This window comes from Macrobrachium rosenbergii, chromosome 10 (assembly GCF_040412425.1).
Source record: "Macrobrachium rosenbergii isolate ZJJX-2024 chromosome 10, ASM4041242v1, whole genome shotgun sequence".
In the NCBI taxonomy this organism is placed as follows: domain Eukaryota; kingdom Metazoa; phylum Arthropoda; class Malacostraca; order Decapoda; family Palaemonidae; genus Macrobrachium; species Macrobrachium rosenbergii.
In genome coordinates, this window is record NC_089750.1 from 9,073,615 (window position 1) to 9,092,072 (window position 18,458).

Genomic DNA, 18,458 nt, shown 5'->3' on the forward strand with positions numbered 1-18,458 from the left:
GTATGTATATATATATATATATATATATATATATATATATATATATATATATATATATATATATATATATATATATATATATATATATATATATATATATATATATATATATATATATATATATATATATATATATATATATATATATATATATACTGATATAAGTGAAGCCACAAAGTTGTTTGCTACCACTACCTTTGGTTTTAGTTTGTGGTTTCTCGAACTACCACAGTACGCCCTCTGCTTTGACCGAGATATCTTGTACCTCTTTTAAATATGGCACCTCAATCCGAGGGGAGAGTGTCTTCTCTACGTTTTGAAGTTTTTTCTGGCAATGTTACCAGGTACATAATTTATATTTCGTTCCATAAGTTATATTTTCTCCAATTTTATAGAAACTTTAGGAGTTTTATACTAATAAACAACGGGATAATATGGACGCTGTAAAATATAAGGAGTGGCAAGATTATTTTCATTTATTCAGTTCTTTTACGTATGAGAATTCTGAACATTGTAACTTGGCTATTCTGTAAGTTTGTAGGTCGCAATGTATTTTTTGACAGTTGTGAGCCGGTGAAACTGAACTTATTCCCCAAATTGAAAAATAAGGTGTCCAAGGTATACGTTGCTGTCGTTTTTTTACTTAAAAATGTATCCATTGTAGTTCTAAATTGTTCATTTGCCAGAGTTGTGCCTTAAATAGTTAGCATAACAGAAGAATCTCAAATTACCAAGGCACAAGATAATTTATAGATTACTCTCTGTAGGCTATGTATGTGAGTGTGTTCTTGAGTGGGGTTGGAGAAAGGGTAAATTCTTGACAAGCAACCAAAACAGGATACTAGCCTAGCCTACAGGTCTAGGAAAAATCACTTTCCAAATTAACACCCCATAGACTACGGAGCTATTGCTTAGTTCTACCAAAAATGGCGTCATTTTCATTTAAGTGACTTCGTTTCCATGTGTTGAATTTAGTCTTGTTTGTTCTAGCAGGCTCGACTAGCCTACATGTATCATCAAACCATGGATGGTCATTTGTCCTAACTTTGATTACCTTTCTGGGGACATATTAAAATAGCCATGTGCAGGATTTAAGCTTTGTAGGGCCATACTGTGCTCCCTCGCCCAAAAATATCAATTTCCCGAGCTTTCTCCGGTATAGTTAGAAACAGAACCAGCCCAAAATGACATGAAAATATGTTTTTCGAGGTGATTTTGATGTGTTTTGCACAAATATCACCTTCATTTTCCTCGAAATTAACGGTTTTAGACTTTTCTCGAGCACCTACAGTTTCCCGGGCCCACTCGACCGCTCCGAAATCGGGCGGAAGAACACCAAAACCAACATGTCGTCCTGTTTATGTGTGCTGTCAGTAAGGCACATGGCTAACGGCGCTTCACGCCCAGATCCGTATATTTAAAGATTCTTGGCAAGCAAATGACATTTTCTGGCAAGAGGTAATGTTGGCTGCGCGCTAGCTAGCCTGCTAGGGTTACAGTCAAGACTAAATTCTTCCACCGATTTCGGTCAAAGGTCGAGTGGGCCCGAAACTGTAGGTGCTTTGGTAAAGTCTAAAACCCGTTAATTTCGAGGAAAATGAAGGTGATATTTTGCAAAACACATCAAAATCACCTAGAAAAACATATTTTCATGTCATTTTGGGCTGGTTCCTCAAAAATAATACCCAATTTTGTTGGTCAACTGTAGTTAACCTGTATTAACCTTGGAAGTTTTATACTGGCCATCCTGGAATGCTATTGCACATATGCAGTGTTATAGGGGAGCTTTTGGTAAAAAGAGGAGTTCACTTCACCGGGGGCCAGCCTGCTAGGTTAGGTTAGGTTAAGCTACATTAGGTTAGCATAGTTCCTTTTATACTGGGTTTCCTTAGCCAATACCCTCTTCAACATATGGCTCCTTAATGACTTGCGTATGCGCAGAACCATTCCATAACAACAACATGGTATTCTGGTCTTTCTCCCAACCTTTTCCAAAACCCCACATTCCCAAAGGGTCCCAACCATGTTGGATAGATATGAGGTTAATAATAAATGATTGACAATAAACGCCACTTCCTCCCTCATCAGCAACACAAAGTGTAGGAAAAATCAACTTCCAAGGTAATAGCCCGTCCAGAGCTGTTGCCTAGATTTACCGCATTTTATGTTGAGTCTTGCTGTGCTGCAAATAGAATTTACCATACAGCCGAGGGAAATTACACTAATTCTGTGAAGAGGAAACTTGAAGGAATTACTCGGCCTCATCTGTGGTGGACCAAATTGGCATCTATCTTTGGGTCAGGCTTGTCTGCCATTCCACCACTATTAACATGATGGTAGATTGGTTACTGGTCCTAGGGAAAAGCTGAACTGCTTCATCGAGCTTTTGAAGCTAAGCAATCAGCTGAGGATAGATCACTCTCCCCGATGCTTGTCACTCAGAATCCCGTAAGGGGGTAATGCCATCAGTGCACCTCATGTGGTGCACTGTAGGCATTGCTCAAGGTTCTTTGCAGTGTGCCTTCGGCCCCTAGCTCCAACCCCCTTTCGGTCCTTTACTGTACCTCCTCTCATTCTCTTTCTTCCATCTTACTTTCCACTCTCATAGTGCAACTGTAAAGTTTTCCTACTGTTACACCTTTCAAACCTTTTACTGTCAATTTTCATTTCAGTGCTGAATGACTTCATAGGTCCCAGTGTTTGGCCTTTAGCCTAAATTCTTTATTCAATTCGTTTGTCACTCAGAACTTATTCTTACAAAAATTTGCATTTCGTTTTAGAGATGCTATGAAAATTCTTGATAATCTTGATAGATGGGGTGGAGAAAATCCTGTTAGTTTCTTCCCGTTGGTTTTTAAAAAAAGCTTGTAGTGTGTTGTCTCCCAAGATTAGTAGATTATTTAGATTTTATGCTGGCTTAGTATCTTTGTGGATGAGCACATGCTTAGTACTGTAATACAGTGCCTGTTCCAAAGAGTGGCCTATCTGCAGACTGTAGTAATTACAGGCCAATCTGTATTCTCCCAATTCTCTCCAAAGTTGCTGAAAAAATTATTTTTAAGCTACTATGTAAGTACAGTATGTGGAATCTAAAGGATTGTTAGCTGATAGTCAGTATGCATACAGGAAGCAGTTAGGTACCTGCAATGCACTTTTACACTTGACATGCCATTGCAAGGAAACCTTGATAGGGGTTTTGAGTGCAGAGCAATTCAAATGGATTTTACAGCTGCTTTTGATTTAGAAAATCATAAGGCATTTATTTATAAACTAGAATCTTGGAGTGGGTGGATATCTTTTAGGATTACTTCAAGATTCCTTACAGGTAGGCAGCAGTGAGTCGCTGTGGACGGGATCTTTAGTAAACCAAGACCTTTGTGTCCGAAGTTCCACAGGGTAGTGTCCTTGGTCCACTGTTATTTTCAGTGTATACAGGTGATATGGTTGCTGGCCTGGAAAACAAGGTTGTTCAGTATGCTAATGATGCAACACTTGTGGGTGTAGTCAAGTGTCTCCACTTATGAAAAATTAAGTTTCCCTCAGCATCAATCGGGACTTGACTGGATCCTGGGAATGGTGTAGTGGGTGGGTATGAGGCTTAACTCCAGTAAAATAAAAACTTAATTAGCAGATCTCATACAGATATTCCATCCCATCCTCTCCTTCAGGTGGATGGTACTTTGCTGAATGAGTCTGAAGCTTTAACTATTCTAGCTGTATCATTTGACTTGCACCCGACTTTTTAGACACATATAATGAAAGTTTCAGCAAATGCTGCACGAGAGTTAGGTACTGTTTGTGAGGCCTCATATATTTATAAGTGATAAAATCATTGCAACCTGTTTTAGGTCGTTTGTGCTTCCTTTACTGAATACTGTTCTCCAATGTTGATGTTTGCCTCTGCCAGAGATTTATCTTTTAGATAGAGTGGTTCGTGATGGTAGGTTTCTGTATCCTAACAGTAGCAGTTATGGCTTGGACCATTGACAAATAGTCTCTTGTTTGTCACTTTTTCATAGGTTGTATTTTAACAGAGATCTTTCACATTCATAAGTGATCTGTGATTCCCCTGACCTGCTGAGAGGAACCAGATTCACTGAAAAGCAGCACCAATATGCAGTAAATGTGCCTCGCTATCAAACTTTGCAGTTCCTGAGACCCTTTATTCCTCACACCGTTGGACTTAAGAACAGCCTCCCTGAGGATGTTGTGCAGTTGGAACTTGAGAAGGTCAAGCAAAGATGAAATGCATTACCACCCTAATAGTATTCTTCTTGCATTTTAATACATTTTTATCTATTTGTTAATTTATTAATTTTTTTTTATAAGTGAGATCTCTTCTTTCTCTGTTTCTCTTTACCGCCGCCTCTTCCTAATGAATACCATGTTCTTTGGAAGCTTGAATTTCAAGCCAGTGGCCCCTATGGGCTTGTTCCATATGAATAGGTTTCATCTTCTGAATAATCATCATAATAATGTTGAAGGGAAGGGCAAGATAGCCCAGTCCCTGAAATGTGGTAATAGGGTAGTCTACTAAAATACTTTTGATTGCTGTTCAAATACAAGAACAACATAGGCCTGTATCTATGACTGATCATCTTTTTTGTGTATTTCTGACTTGGCATTGGTGCAAACTACTTGTTTATGTAGTTATTTTCCTCCCATATTCAACAGTTAGACCTCTGGAGGACCCTAGCTTAGGGTGTTGGTTCCTTAACTACCCAAAACCCTGTAGGGGTTAGTGCTGTCAGTGCACCTCACTTGGTGCACTGTAGGCATTACTCGTTCTTTGCAGCGTCCCTTTGGTCCCTAGCTGCAACCCCTTTCAGTCCTTTTACTGTACCTCCATTCATATTCTCTTTCATCTTACTTTTCACCCTCAAATAACAATTGATTAATAATGCAGTTGTGAGGTTTTCCTCATTACACCTTTAAAACCTGTTAATTGTCAATTTATGTTTCAGTGCTGAATGACCTTAAAGGTCCCAGCGCTTGGTATTAAGCCTAAGTTCTATATTCTTCTATTCTTAACTGCCCAAAAGGGTAAAGCTTTAGGTCCCCAAGTAAAATACAGGGATGCTTCCTAACCAAGCCAGGGATTGCCCTGACCCCCTAGACACCCTGAACATAACTGGACTTAAGAGGCCATACAAATTATTGCACTCGTAATTATACACTTGCCATGGACTCCTATATTTTCATTACATAAGATTACAGCATTTCTTACATTAAATCTATGAGGTTGAAGGCTGTGATTCTTCTGTATCAAGTGTTTTGTGCTCTGTAAAACTGGAGACTACTACCACACCCATCTGTTTTGATAACTACCAGTTTGTGCAAAATAGCCACTGTGTTTAGTACCAGGCCCTTGGGGATGCATGTATGTACTGTATAAATAAGACAATAGATATCATAAATATAAAAAAAGACAAAAACATTAACAAAAGTCAGTAAATATTCTGACAGGTGACTGGCTGGAACCAGGCAGGCCACAGCAGTGACCATACCTTTTACTCTTCCTTTGCTTGTGCAAAGGTACAACTAGGCTGCCTCAGTCAGGAAGCTTTGAAGCCGCTCCTCCCTTTTGTGTTGGTGAATATACTGTATTTGCATGATGTTCATTGTAAATCATAAGTGCATTAAAGATGAAATCCTGTAAACATAATTTTATAGAAGGATGAAATTTATCAACACAGATATTACTTGAAGTATTTTCTCATCACTCCATCACAGAGAAAATAATGTTTATCTCACCACAGTCATTCAGTGTTCTGCATCTGTGCACCAGTGAGTGAGTCTGTGAAGTGGCTGTCTTAATCCTTACAGCCACTCTTTTCACCACTGAATTCTGCTTTCCACCATGATAAGATGCATTTCTTGGATGGTACGTTAGAGGAACAAAGCAATTTTTCGTCTGTTGCTGCATGCCCCCAATCACTCATAGCAGAACAAGGCCCTCCTGTGTGATATTTTGTCATCCAAACATTAGTTTTTCCACAACTGCCAAAACCAGCTAGTCCATCAAAATCTGGTAAGCTTTTAAATCGTTTTCCCTAACTTGGGATAACTGAGAGCTCCGGTTAATCGAGGGTTGTGCTATCCAGTGAATTTAAAGGTGATAGGTGTCGTATGTAAAAGACCTTGAAAAGAAATGATTCAGGTTGAGAATATTTCCCATGCTGCTAATTTTCCAAGAAAGTTTCTAGAAAACCTCTTTAGTATTGTTTCACTTTTTTAGGAACCTTAACTGAATACATGGATCTAGAAACCCAGTGATTGACTTGGTCTAAATGAACACTGCATTCAGTAGGTCATGAATTGTATGTTTAGAGGGATGACTCTGTAGGCCATGAAAAATATGGAGGTATCTTAATTTTTCATGAGAAATCGGGAAATGACTCCCAGTCACCAAAATACCTCTTGCATAAAGCAGCCTTTGAAAATGATGGCTGAAGGCTGGAAACATGCTGGTGTTTTTAACATGAGAATTTATAAAGTTATGATAGATTGAAAATGGAAGGTAATCATTACATAACAAAAAATGACTCCCATAAGCATAAGAACTCACTACAAGCCCATATCACCTCCCAGTTATAAACCAGTGTCCAAGAAGTTACAGAATGGGTAGAATGAAAAAATATAGAAAAGACCTCAAAATGACAAATTTTAAAGTAATTTTTATTTTTCTCAACATACAAACCAGAGGTCTTTACATATGGCTGTTTACTTTCATTGCAAGCTGGAACTGGCCGTTTTAACTTAAAACAAGGTGGTTATTGGTAGTTGGCTACTGACGGGAGAGGAGGAAGCCTTGCCATCCAGTCGGTATGCATTCACTTTACCTTTAGGCCCAAGTAGCAGAATGAGGGGTGGTTAGAGGTGGGCCATTTATTTAAAGACTGCAGGTTTGTATGTTAGGAAAAATACAAATTACTTATAAAATTTGTCATTTGTTCCTATACATATACAAACCCTCAGTCCACATATGGGAGACTTACTTCGTGGTGGGAGGATTCTGACCAAATCTCTGAACTGACTGGTAGTTCGCCTCATCCGGAATCTCTCTTCTTGGTCATGTAAGAGCAAAGGAAGGAGATTCATACCTCTGCTATGTTGAACATCCATAGTGTTCAACTGCCAGACTTCTGGGCATTTCAAATTAATGGGATGTAGCATCACTGATTCAAAGAAAAGCTTGGATGAACCCTTATTGTCGGGGACAATAAAGCTGAAGATAACCAATGGGTTTGTTCATTGTCAGTCCCTCTCTCCGCTTGCTAGAGAAAGGGTAGGATATATTCATTCAGCTTAGCCTTCATTTCCCTGCAGGGAAAGAGCCTGAATGAATTTGAGGACATGGACCGGATGGTTTATGAGGAGTGGTAGGAACTCTAAGGGTAGTTGATATCCTACCAAAGGACATCTACTACCCAGGTTTCGGCCACCGTAATGTGATGCATAAGGCTATGGGCACTCCCCCACTTTTTGCGCACGTGGGGAAGAAAGCTGTCTTAGCATCTATTCTTTCTTCTTACCTTACTTCCTCTTCTGGGAAGGGAAGGGTTTTGAAAGAGAAACCTTCAGTTGCTTCTGTGGTCCCAAAGGGACCAAAGAACATCAATGACATTTCTCAAATCCATTGCAAAACATGGTTGTACAATGGCCAATGGCTAAGACTAATCCCAAAGTGTATCATTGTAAGGGTGAATTAAAAATAAGATGATCAGTCCTGGCTCTGATGTTTCTACCTGGCACACTCTTTGTTCCCTGTGTACACCTCATAAATCGATCGGTACTGACAAGTCTCGAACGCACGACACAAAAACTTCCAATGACTCCAGTCAATGTTACAACCGAGTCATCAAGAGAGGCTGAGGGAACCAGAGAGGGAGGCCTAGTAAACTTTCAAGCCAATCTGAAGACCAAAGACTTGACGGTAATTGAAGGCCGTGGGCAACCTGTGGAAAGAGGAGATGATACCTGTACAGGACACGAGGTCGAGAAAAGTGCTGCTATGAGGGAAGCGGTTCCAGCTGCATTCAGGGGACATCTCTCACACAAATGGCATGGTCCCAATCACACAGGAGGTTGGAGCTGCCCTCCCCAGAATATTGAGAAGACCCATTTTCATAATCTTTCATATCGAAGGGGAACCTAGTATTATGTTTGGGTTGCCATGTATCCTTTAATGATGTGAAGGATTATCAAAAGCTTGGTAAAATTCTGTGTAGATCAGCAGTAGAACTGGTATACTTGAGATGGAAGGTTTTCTTTATTATATGTGCCAATATTATGATTGCTTTTAGTCCCCTAAGGGTAGGAAATCATGTGTACATAATGGAGGCTGTCGTTTGCATCAGTTTTATTGTGAATGAGGTACTAGCTTTGTAAGATCTGTTATTAACAAGGTTCTCAAATTAGGTAGTATGAAGCCCATTTCTCAAAGCTGTGTACAAAACTCCAAAGATTTTAGCTGTGATTGAGGATTGCTGAAGATATGGTCACAATTTTTGTTTTAGTGTTAATGCTCCCTTGAATTTGAGTGCACATTTAATCTTGGGATTAAATAATCTGTGAAATCAACTTTGGCCAATATATTGTTACAGATAAACAACTCGGTGAAGTGCTGTACTCTTATAACTAATTTAGTTATGTCATAAAGGTGGGTACTTGAATCTTATTTGTTTAAAACTAGGCAGAAGGAAGCAGCCAGTGTTAAATTTAATTTAGTTTTATAACATTGAGAATTTTTTTAAGTCCTCATTTCTTTTATGAAGTCTGCTATAAATCTTAAAAATATAACAGCACTTTCATCAGTGTGAATAATAGACCTCTTCAGCCACTCTTGTGAAGTAATGCTTATTCTTTTGGAATATCCTTCATACAAAGTGATGATAGACTTTTAGTTTCTTAATGGCAGACATTTATGAAGCTCATTAAAGTATATTTTGCAAATAAGCCACAGTGTATAATAGAATTTTGGAGTTTTGACTTATTAAATCAAAGCACGGTAAAGGTTCTCTTATGGCCCATTTCATAAGTCAAGCCCATAAATTCCTCCTCTAGATTTATAGTGCACAGCATATACCAGTATGGCTGGTGTACGGCCTTAGCATTGTCCTAATGAACTGAAGTTGATAGAACAACAGCAAAGACACAGAAGCAAGTAGAAAATATTACTTTGCAATACAGGTATATACATGTACAGTAATAATGTACTGTCACAAGTTTTTATAAATTAATTGTGTTAGCTTTGAAAAGTAAATTGCTTTGAGTAAATTATGGAAAATGTAGCTTATTATGTACAGTACTATAGTTCTTTAAAGCTCATTTAGGGATTAATGTGAAAATTAAAATTTTCCGATAACCAGCCAAAATAATGTCAGGGTATGTTATTAAAAATTAAGTGGTAAATTCTAACAGTGCCTGAACACTCCATTGTCATTGTATTTCATGTTAGAAGCTTACAGGCATTGAATATGTTGTCACTTGTTTATAAAATATGAATGGTATAAACCTTGTTGCCAGTAATGCTACATTGCTTGTATTAGCAAATTGGTTAACTCCATTATTGTGAGCCTTCACTGAGGGTTTTATCATCATTTTAGATTTTATAAATGTTGTGGTAATGCAGTTTAGTTCTCTTTTAAATTATGTCTCTTAGGATATCATGTGTCCATTAGATTAGTCATTAGTAGTCATCTAAGAGATAACCACTTTAATTTGTGTTCATCATACTTGCAGTTGTATTTCATAACCTAAGTAATTTTAAACAAAACCTTAGTTTTACTGACATATGGCTTTTGACTCATCCAGTATTTATTGTTACATATTTTGACAAGTGTAGACTGCATGGTTGTATGGCCTTATAAGATTTCCCATTGTTTATAAAGCAGCCATTCTTTATGACATTTTGTTATGAAGGGCAACACAACTGAACATTCATTTTTGCATCATGGATACTGTAATTATCAGTGACTGTAGCCATCCCCATTAATTTTCAGATGTGTAGGTTAATCCACTGGTGTAAGTCTCATATACAGTACTTTGTAAGATAGTCTTCTCTTTAAGGAATACATTTGTCCACATAAAGACCATTATACAGATTGTTGTAAAATACATTTGTCCACATAAAGACCATTATACAGATTGTTGTAAAAGTACTAGAACAGTTTAATAGTGCAATTTCAGTTCAATTAAAATACACTCGTGAGGTGAGAGAGGGTTTTTTTTTTCTCTTCATTTTTCACTTTCTTTATATTACATGTTCTTCACATTTGATCTTTTAAATGTGGGCAAACAATTTTCTTCTTTAACATTCTCCTCCTTCCAGGAAGTGAAGCTTGATACTACAGAAACCAGAAAGATGTCATTAAGATCTTGCTACTAGCACCTTCAGAGTAACTTCTTTAATCGACTGTTTTGCTATAAAACAAGAACTCTACAGGCGATTAATAAGAGGTAAACAGTGATTGATGTCTTGCATAAACAGTGATTGATGTCTTGCATAATTTGAAGTAGACGTAAAGTGAGGTTTTTATTTATGGAAGGCGAAAGTTTTGACATTTTTTTTTTTTCACCAGTAATCAAGACTTGCTTGCTTCCACTCCTTTCTAAAGAGCATTGTTGGTAAACATTGTGGTTTAGTATTAGTATGGGCTGAACTTGTGCTTATGGCAACCTTAGGACATAGCCTTAGCTGTATAACAGAATCGACGTTTAAGATCCCTATGGAACCCTAGATAACTGTTGCCATATGTTTAATAGTTTGTTAATGAATGAGAGATATATTAAAACATTAAAATACACCAAGAATATAATATAATGAATAAAATTTTAATGCACCATAGATAAAATAGAGAAGCTTGTTAAAACTCAAAAATATAATTGGATAATTTTGTTTACATACAAGAGATGATTTAACCATATGCACTTTATAGGTAATGGAAAGTGAAAATTAGGGCATAAGTTTTTCATTACCCATTGGTTTGCTGTAGCTGTGCATTGCTAGGCTAGCTGAAACCAACATATTTCTTCATTTTTATAGATGACTCATTTATGTATCAAATACAATATTTTAAATGGTGACGATAAGTCTTGAACATTTAAAAAAAAAAAAAAATTGTTGCATTCTAGTACAGTAGTCTATATTATGTTCACGACAATTGGTGAAATAAGAACAGTGGGGAGAAACAAAGAGCACATTTCTGTTCTTTATGATTCAAAGAGAAGACATAACCTACTTCTGTTCTTAATTTGTTACATAGTACATTAGATGTCACTTACTGATATGTTGTAAATTGAAATAATAGTTGTAAAAAATTGCTCCACCCCAGTTCATGCAGACCTTTATTGCACTCTCTTCTCATTTTTGGAAACTGCAGTTGATAGCTTTTGCTTTTGCCATGTTATGACTTAGTTGATCACTTTAGTTTTACTTCTGTTGTAGCTCATTTTCCAACTTAATTGTTTTTGTTTCAATTTTCTTGGTGAGCTGACAGACAATTGCCTAAGGTAGATATACGACCCCAGATTTTTTCTATTGTGTCTTTCAGGGGTACCCTTGTAGTCACACTTCATCAGGTTTTTATAAAATTTTGCAAGTATTGTACAGTTAATGGAATTTCCTTAAATCATCATCATCACTTGCCTGAATACTTCCTAGTAGAGAAAGCAATAGGTCATGATAAGAGGAAAGTTCACTCTCTAGCTACCATGGTTTGTGCTATTTAACACCTACATATAGGCCTGGATCATGTTGTTTTCCTCGTAGAAGCAGGCTGATGTGCCAAAAGGTTATATTTAGATAAACTTAGTTTAACAGTGGATGGTGCTTTTGATTCAGTGTTTCCTGTGAAATGTTTTTATCGTGCAATTTTTGAGATTCAAATTGTTCTGTGAAATAATGCCCAAGGCTAAATTTCTAATTTAGACTTTAATCCCATGGTTTGTTTGTTAGGCTTACAATTCAACCCACTCAAAAACTTTTTTTTAGATGCTATTGACTGGCTCGAGTCTTTGTAAGTGGCTTATTGTGCAACTTTGATCAAATCTGTTCCTTGTTATTGAATTAAATGGATATTGACTCAGTCAGTCTTTCCAATAATGGTAAAATTTACTCCATTGTTTTTGTATTGGTCAATTGTTTTTTGTATTGGTCAAATTGTATCTCCATTTCCTTTATATAATACAGTACCCACAATAACATTTTTATAAAAGTCGGTCAAGTAAATCATGGTGCACTCAATTCCATAACTTTTTTTTTTTTTTTTTTTGTGTGTGTACTGTACTTAGTTCTGCAGCATTTGAGTTTCAACATCACAAGGAACTAAGAAGCAATGAAACCAAGTGGTGAGCTAAACCTTTTAATAGCAGAATTCAAATCCAGTACAGCTACTTCTTAGTTGATTGGTAGATTTGGATTGCCTTAAATCAGTTGGTCAGGTGATTCCTGAAGAGTGTCCTGGTGGCTTAATTGGACTAAATAAATCAGGTGATGTATGCTATTATGCTATTCATGAAACTTTAGTTTCATAGTAGATGCAATTAACACAAGCTTTCCAAATGTTCCCAAGTTAGATAGAATCTATGTCGAGTTAGCAATTGCTTTCTTTAGACATGCTGCTCAGTACTTTCCAATATCCTTAAACTTTAGAATAATGGTCTGAAACTAGAAGTTGTACCTAAAATCCCACTGCTGAAATGTTATAAAATTCCCCATTCACTGGTACCTTAAAGTAAAATTGGATTACTATGCATTATTTTAGAAGGTACAGTAGTCAGTAATTGCTTTTAACTTCACAGCCCTAAGTTTAAATAATGAGATTTTGAGCATTTATCTCTTCATGCCTGTTTAACATTTCTGGTGTTTAATTAAGCTCTTTACTTGCAGAGACTGCATGGCTGAGAGGCAGTCAAAAAATACGAAGCTGGAACTGTAAGCAATCATGCTCGTGCACCAGAGATGGATGGAACAAACCAGAAGATTGGACATCTCAAATAGGAAAACTGCATTGAATGGTCCTTGAAAAAGCATTTACTAAATTACACTTGCTCTATACACCTGTATACATTGGAACAGCCATGACATGAACCAGATGCAGGACTTACAATTGTAATGGAAGTAACCTATTCCCTGAATTGATTGCCCTCCTGAGCAATGGAAGAAATTTGTTAAGAGGAGGAGATAAGGATTTGCTTCCTCAGAGGCAGCTGTGTTCCCTTCATGCTGTTGCTATTTTCTTCTGAAGTCTTCTCACACTGCTGCTGCTTCCCATGAAGAATTTTACTCCCTCTCATTCTTCCAATGCTTCAGCCCTTGAAGATTCAATAGGGAGTGCAGGAAAACTTTTAACTGATTTGGATTCCCTTACTCATGGAAGGGTAGAGGCTGCTCCCCCTCATACTGTGCTTTCAGGAGGTGGTGCACAGAAGATGAAAGAGTGTTGGGGCTCCTTCGGCCTACCAGGTGTACCACCCCTCTCCAGCCTGTTTTCTCACTGTTTGGTTCTTGCTTTCCAGTTTTGTCCACCATGACAGTTTCCAAGACTTCTCAGCAATGTCATCCCATCTCACTATGGATAGAACTTCAGTTGCCTTGGCTTCCTCTCAGCTATTGATGACACTCATAGTTCCCCATGCCATGTTGATACCAACAAACACATCTGCAACTTCTCACACCCTGATCCAATCTGTATCTTAGAGACATAAGGTTTCATCAGGAAGGAGTTCAGTCCATCACAGGTGAAGGCATCAAAGAAGAGATGTCATAGATCTCCATCTTCACCTTCTTCCACTTCATCAACTACTCTGTCCATTCCCGTCAGACAAGAAGAGAGACTAAATAGCTCCCCCACCTAAGAGGGTTCGTGAGTCTTCCTCAGTATCTCACTCCCATCTCCCATAGCTGTCCTGCATTCGCTTAAGCACATCTGTGCTAAAGCAGTTCGTACTTCTCAAGGTTTCTCTAAGAACTGTTCTACCGTCAGGGCACACATATGTGTTCTTCCTGTTTCTGATGCTCCTTGACCACCTGATGACTGTCAACCCTTCAATTCATGCTCCTCAGAGGTTTCTGCTGTTTCTTCTACTGTTCCAGGTCCAAGTGTCCCTCAAGTCCATAGGAAGGACTAGAAGGCCTCCATCAAGAATCTAAACCAATGGATCCCTCTCCCTGGAGGTCTCGTGCTGGAAACTGGAACTGGTGGACACCCTGTATGAAAGTAGAATATATGAAGCCAAACCTGTCTGGCACATTTGATTTTACACCTGTCTCCCACTGTGAATTTGGATTACTTGTGCCAGAATATATTTCAGAATCACTAAAATCAGTACCTAACAAATACCAATTATGAACTAAATTGATCTGCAATTGCAAATTGACAGCCTTTCTTCACAAGAAAATATATAGCTGCTTCTCCAATATGCTTGCAAAACCATAAAATTTGAACAAATTGCCAATTTACTTAGAACGGCTGAAAGTAACTTCATCCCACAAATATGATTGCACAGTAGCAGTAAGTTGTACACATGCATTTGTATTGTGTAAGTGTAAGATGACTGTGGAACTACAAGGCCTCTTGAAGTAACTGCAATTGATCAATACAATTGACAGCTAATCAGAGAGAATAACCACCTAGTACTGCTGTGATTTTCTGAAGAGACCATATAGATTATTTCACTGTAAGATAATTGGTGTGAGTGCTCATTCATGCCAATTTTCTTCCAATAAATCTGTATGACCTCTTCATAAAATTATGGTAGTAACAGGTGGATCTTCTCCAGTTTGTCATCAACTGCTATGATTCACTAGTGAAATTACAAAGGGCCCAAAAAATCATAATGCAACACATACTTAAAAAATCGTAATGCAGCACATACTTACAATAATGTCCCCAACATAGTGAACATAATTGTATAGTTGTTAAATTACAGACATTTGGGTTCATGTTAAAAATATTGTATACATACGCCAATAAAAATGTAATTGGACTCCTATTCACGATGTTCTCTCCATTCTACTGTGCCAAATTTCCTGTACCACTTCCTTGAGGTTGTGAAGTAGACTTTTGATGAGATCAAGGGTACACCTCCAATTACTAACTCCACAAGAATGTACAAAAACCTGTAATGAATAAAATTACATTAACTATATGTTCTTTTATTTAAAATTAGGCAAATCACCTTTTGAAGCTAAAAGATCTTTTTTGATTATCATTACCAACAAGTTAACTAAAAAGTGATGGCTCACATAAGAAATTGTATACAAGTGATGGCTCTCAGAATTAGAATAGCTCAAAAATAATATTCTTTTGGATTACAGGTAAAGTAATTAATGTGCACTTCCTGTTCACATGAAAAGTATAAAAAAAAAACTACACACAAGAGACTGCTAACAAAATTCAAAGTTTAAATTGTTCATAAGTCTTTCTTGTCCTAAGTGATTATTGCTATTCTAATACCTAGTCAAAACAGAATACAACTACTGTACTGCTAAGCAAAATGAATAGTGCTACTGTGATATATCCAGTCAAAAACAAAATAAAAATACTGCTGGGCATTTTGATTTCAAAATGGTAAAATCTGTTAATACTCATTACAACTATGTTTCCTTTTAACATAGATATCTTAAATACTTCTGACTATACTGTACCTCCTTGTAATTGTTCTTTATTTCTTCCAACCTGCTAGTAAATGCTAGTACATTAATGATGTTAGATTATTACTGTAGACAATCACCACCACCAATGTTTCCACTGAGCTCAATTCACCCAATAAAATTCTGTGCCAAACTTGCTAATCTCTCAACTCTTGCCACTCATCCTAATATCCTGCATAATTGCCACTCATCTTAATATCCTGCATAATTGCCACTCATCTTAATATCCTGCATAATTGCCACTCATCTTAATATCCTGCATAATAAGTTTATGGCTAACATACTATATATTCTCATCCAAAGCAAGCTCAGTACTAAACAATGATTGATCTACTCAAAAAGTCTCTACTGATCACTTAACCACCTGCAACAGCTCAATCTCCCATTTCACCTGTGGTCCAAAACTGGTCTAGTTGTTACGACAGCCAGGTCATACTGATGGACTGCCAGAACAGACTTTTGAAGCTGATTTTAACATCTATCCTCAGCTTATAAGCAAAATGTCCTTAAAACCTCAGTAATCACCTAAAGCCTTAAGACCAAATATGCCTAACCCATAGCATTCTGATAACATACCCTGTACAATATTACAAACAAAAAATTTATCAAGAAAATAAAAGTTAAAATTTCAAAGTCTCATAAGAAATGCCAATATGAACTACATCCAATGTCCTTTGTTCATCAGCAATAAACAGTACTCTCATTTGCAATGTTGTTTAATGTTAAATGAATTACCTAAAGTTTCAGTGGCATTCCTACTTTGGTTGGCTGACATATTGCCCTCAACAACTGTTGCCTGAAATTAGTGTACCACCAGCAAATGCTGGAAGTTTTATCACACTGACATTGCAATCTTTGAAATCCTCAGCATTTCAGTCCAAAGATGTTCTCTACATGAAAAGTAATTAACCAGAGGCGTTGATATTAATGTCCATGTATGAAACCCTAGGCTAGCTATCATAAACTTAGGATAATTTTACTGGCATTACATAGCTACCATTGGATTCTGATGTCCTAGTCTTATGCAGATGCTCCACACTTTAACTAGAGAACATTTAAGGAAAGCTGTCCTCATCTCCTGTCAAAACACAATCATTTAGTCTGAATCTTCACCTGTATTTTTAAACAAACTACCGTCAAATTCTGCTAAATTTCTAAAAACATGCGTGTATGTGTTGCATTGAGCAATTTCAACCAAACTTGATATCCATATGACATATTATTTGGAAAAGAATACTGTGGTGGTAAGACATCACTACCACCAAAGGGGGAGGGGGCAGGAAGGGGGTGACATGAAAAAAAAAAATGAAAATGACATATACTAGTGTCAAACCCACAGTTTTCAAGCTTGCTGAGATGAAAAGTGACACTCCCAATGCCCTTTAAGTCCAAGTTCAGCCCTGATAGGAATGGGAGTGAGAAGGGAATGAAATATAAAATGTCAAAAATGCTGGGCAATGTAACTGAAGCAACTATCCTAACAAGCAAGAGAGAGAGTTTATCAGTCGTCATTCAGAGTTTTCCTGGGCAGTGCCGGGTTGGTCAGCTAGTTACTAATAAGAATTGGAGGTTTAGTTACCAGAGAACTTTTCAATACAGGTATACAAGACAAAATTTTTCAAGATGATAATACCTGATGGCAAGCCTACACACAAGAAATTTTCATCTATATCTCAAATATAAATGTACAGAATACTACTGTAGTTGAAATAATTCAAAACTCACTTAATAACACAACTTCTGTATACACCAGCTGGAGACAAGTATGTTCCACAGGGTAGTATGCAAGTTAACTAGCTTATTCAAGTGCATCCTTTACCTTTTGTTGCAGAGTACAGTTTTTAAAACTACAAAACATTACCTAAGGAAGTTAATTCAAGGAAAAAAAAGTATGAACATTATTATTTCAAGGAAAAAAAGTATGAACATTAACCCTTAAAAGCAATTCTAGTGACCCTTGCAGTTCAGTGCCAATTAAATCATAAATGACTAAAGACAACTAAAAATGTAATCTACCTAAATATAACAATATACCTGCTTAGGCTTTTAATCTTCAAAATGAACAAGGGGCGAGGGGCAGGGGAGGCAAAGCACTCACCAGTGACACATACAGGAAAATACAGTGCTGTAAACAATATATCCTAAAAGAATACTGACTTACCAGTAATCCTCCAAATTTAGATGGAAACAGACGATCCCTTCGCTTAAAAAATTACATCTGGGAACCTAAAGCACAGCAATGCACCTTGGTAGTAAATGTTGTTGCCATCTTTAAATAGGTGGAAGTAGCATCATCATTTTTCACTATCTTGATACTACCTCTGTTAAAAACACCATATTTACCTTGGAGGTGTACTGGAATGACGTTCCAACTGGCCTGGCACTTCTGTTTACAGATACACCCCCTGCCAACATAAATGTGAGATGAGTAAGCCATGAGTAAAAAAAAAAAAAAAAAAACCATACATGGCTTATTAAACTTCCCAGTTGAAGAAACTGTGACCTCAGGACCTGGTACTTACTTTTTGTCTTTTCACATTAGCCCATATGGACCTATACTAAGGTAGATCAGAAGGTATTCAATTAATCAACAGAATCTAAACTGGGACTCACAGTAGGACTACCATACCTTCTCCAGCAAATGTATTAAGAACTTCTTACCAATAAGCCACATGAATGTTTTGCAGATCCTGCCTTTACAGCAACAAGCAAATAAAGAGATGAATCAGTTTGTTAACCAAATACTGTAGGGTTTCACTGTTTCTGCAAATGGGCACTGGGAATGCTATTATACCAAGAT

At 37.1% G+C, this 18,458-nt stretch overlaps 1 long non-coding RNA gene across 1 annotated transcript; it reads left to right on the forward strand.

Annotated features, from left to right (window-relative positions):
• Window positions 1-486: 486 nt before the first annotated feature.
• LOC136842472 (uncharacterized) lies at window positions 487-14,581 on the forward strand. The gene is made up of 4 exons (XR_010854229.1): window positions 487-618; window positions 10,334-10,461; window positions 12,295-12,493; window positions 12,893-14,581. It is a non-coding gene; the product is annotated as an uncharacterized lncRNA (long non-coding RNA).
• The last annotated feature ends 3,877 nt before the right edge of the window (window positions 14,582-18,458 follow it).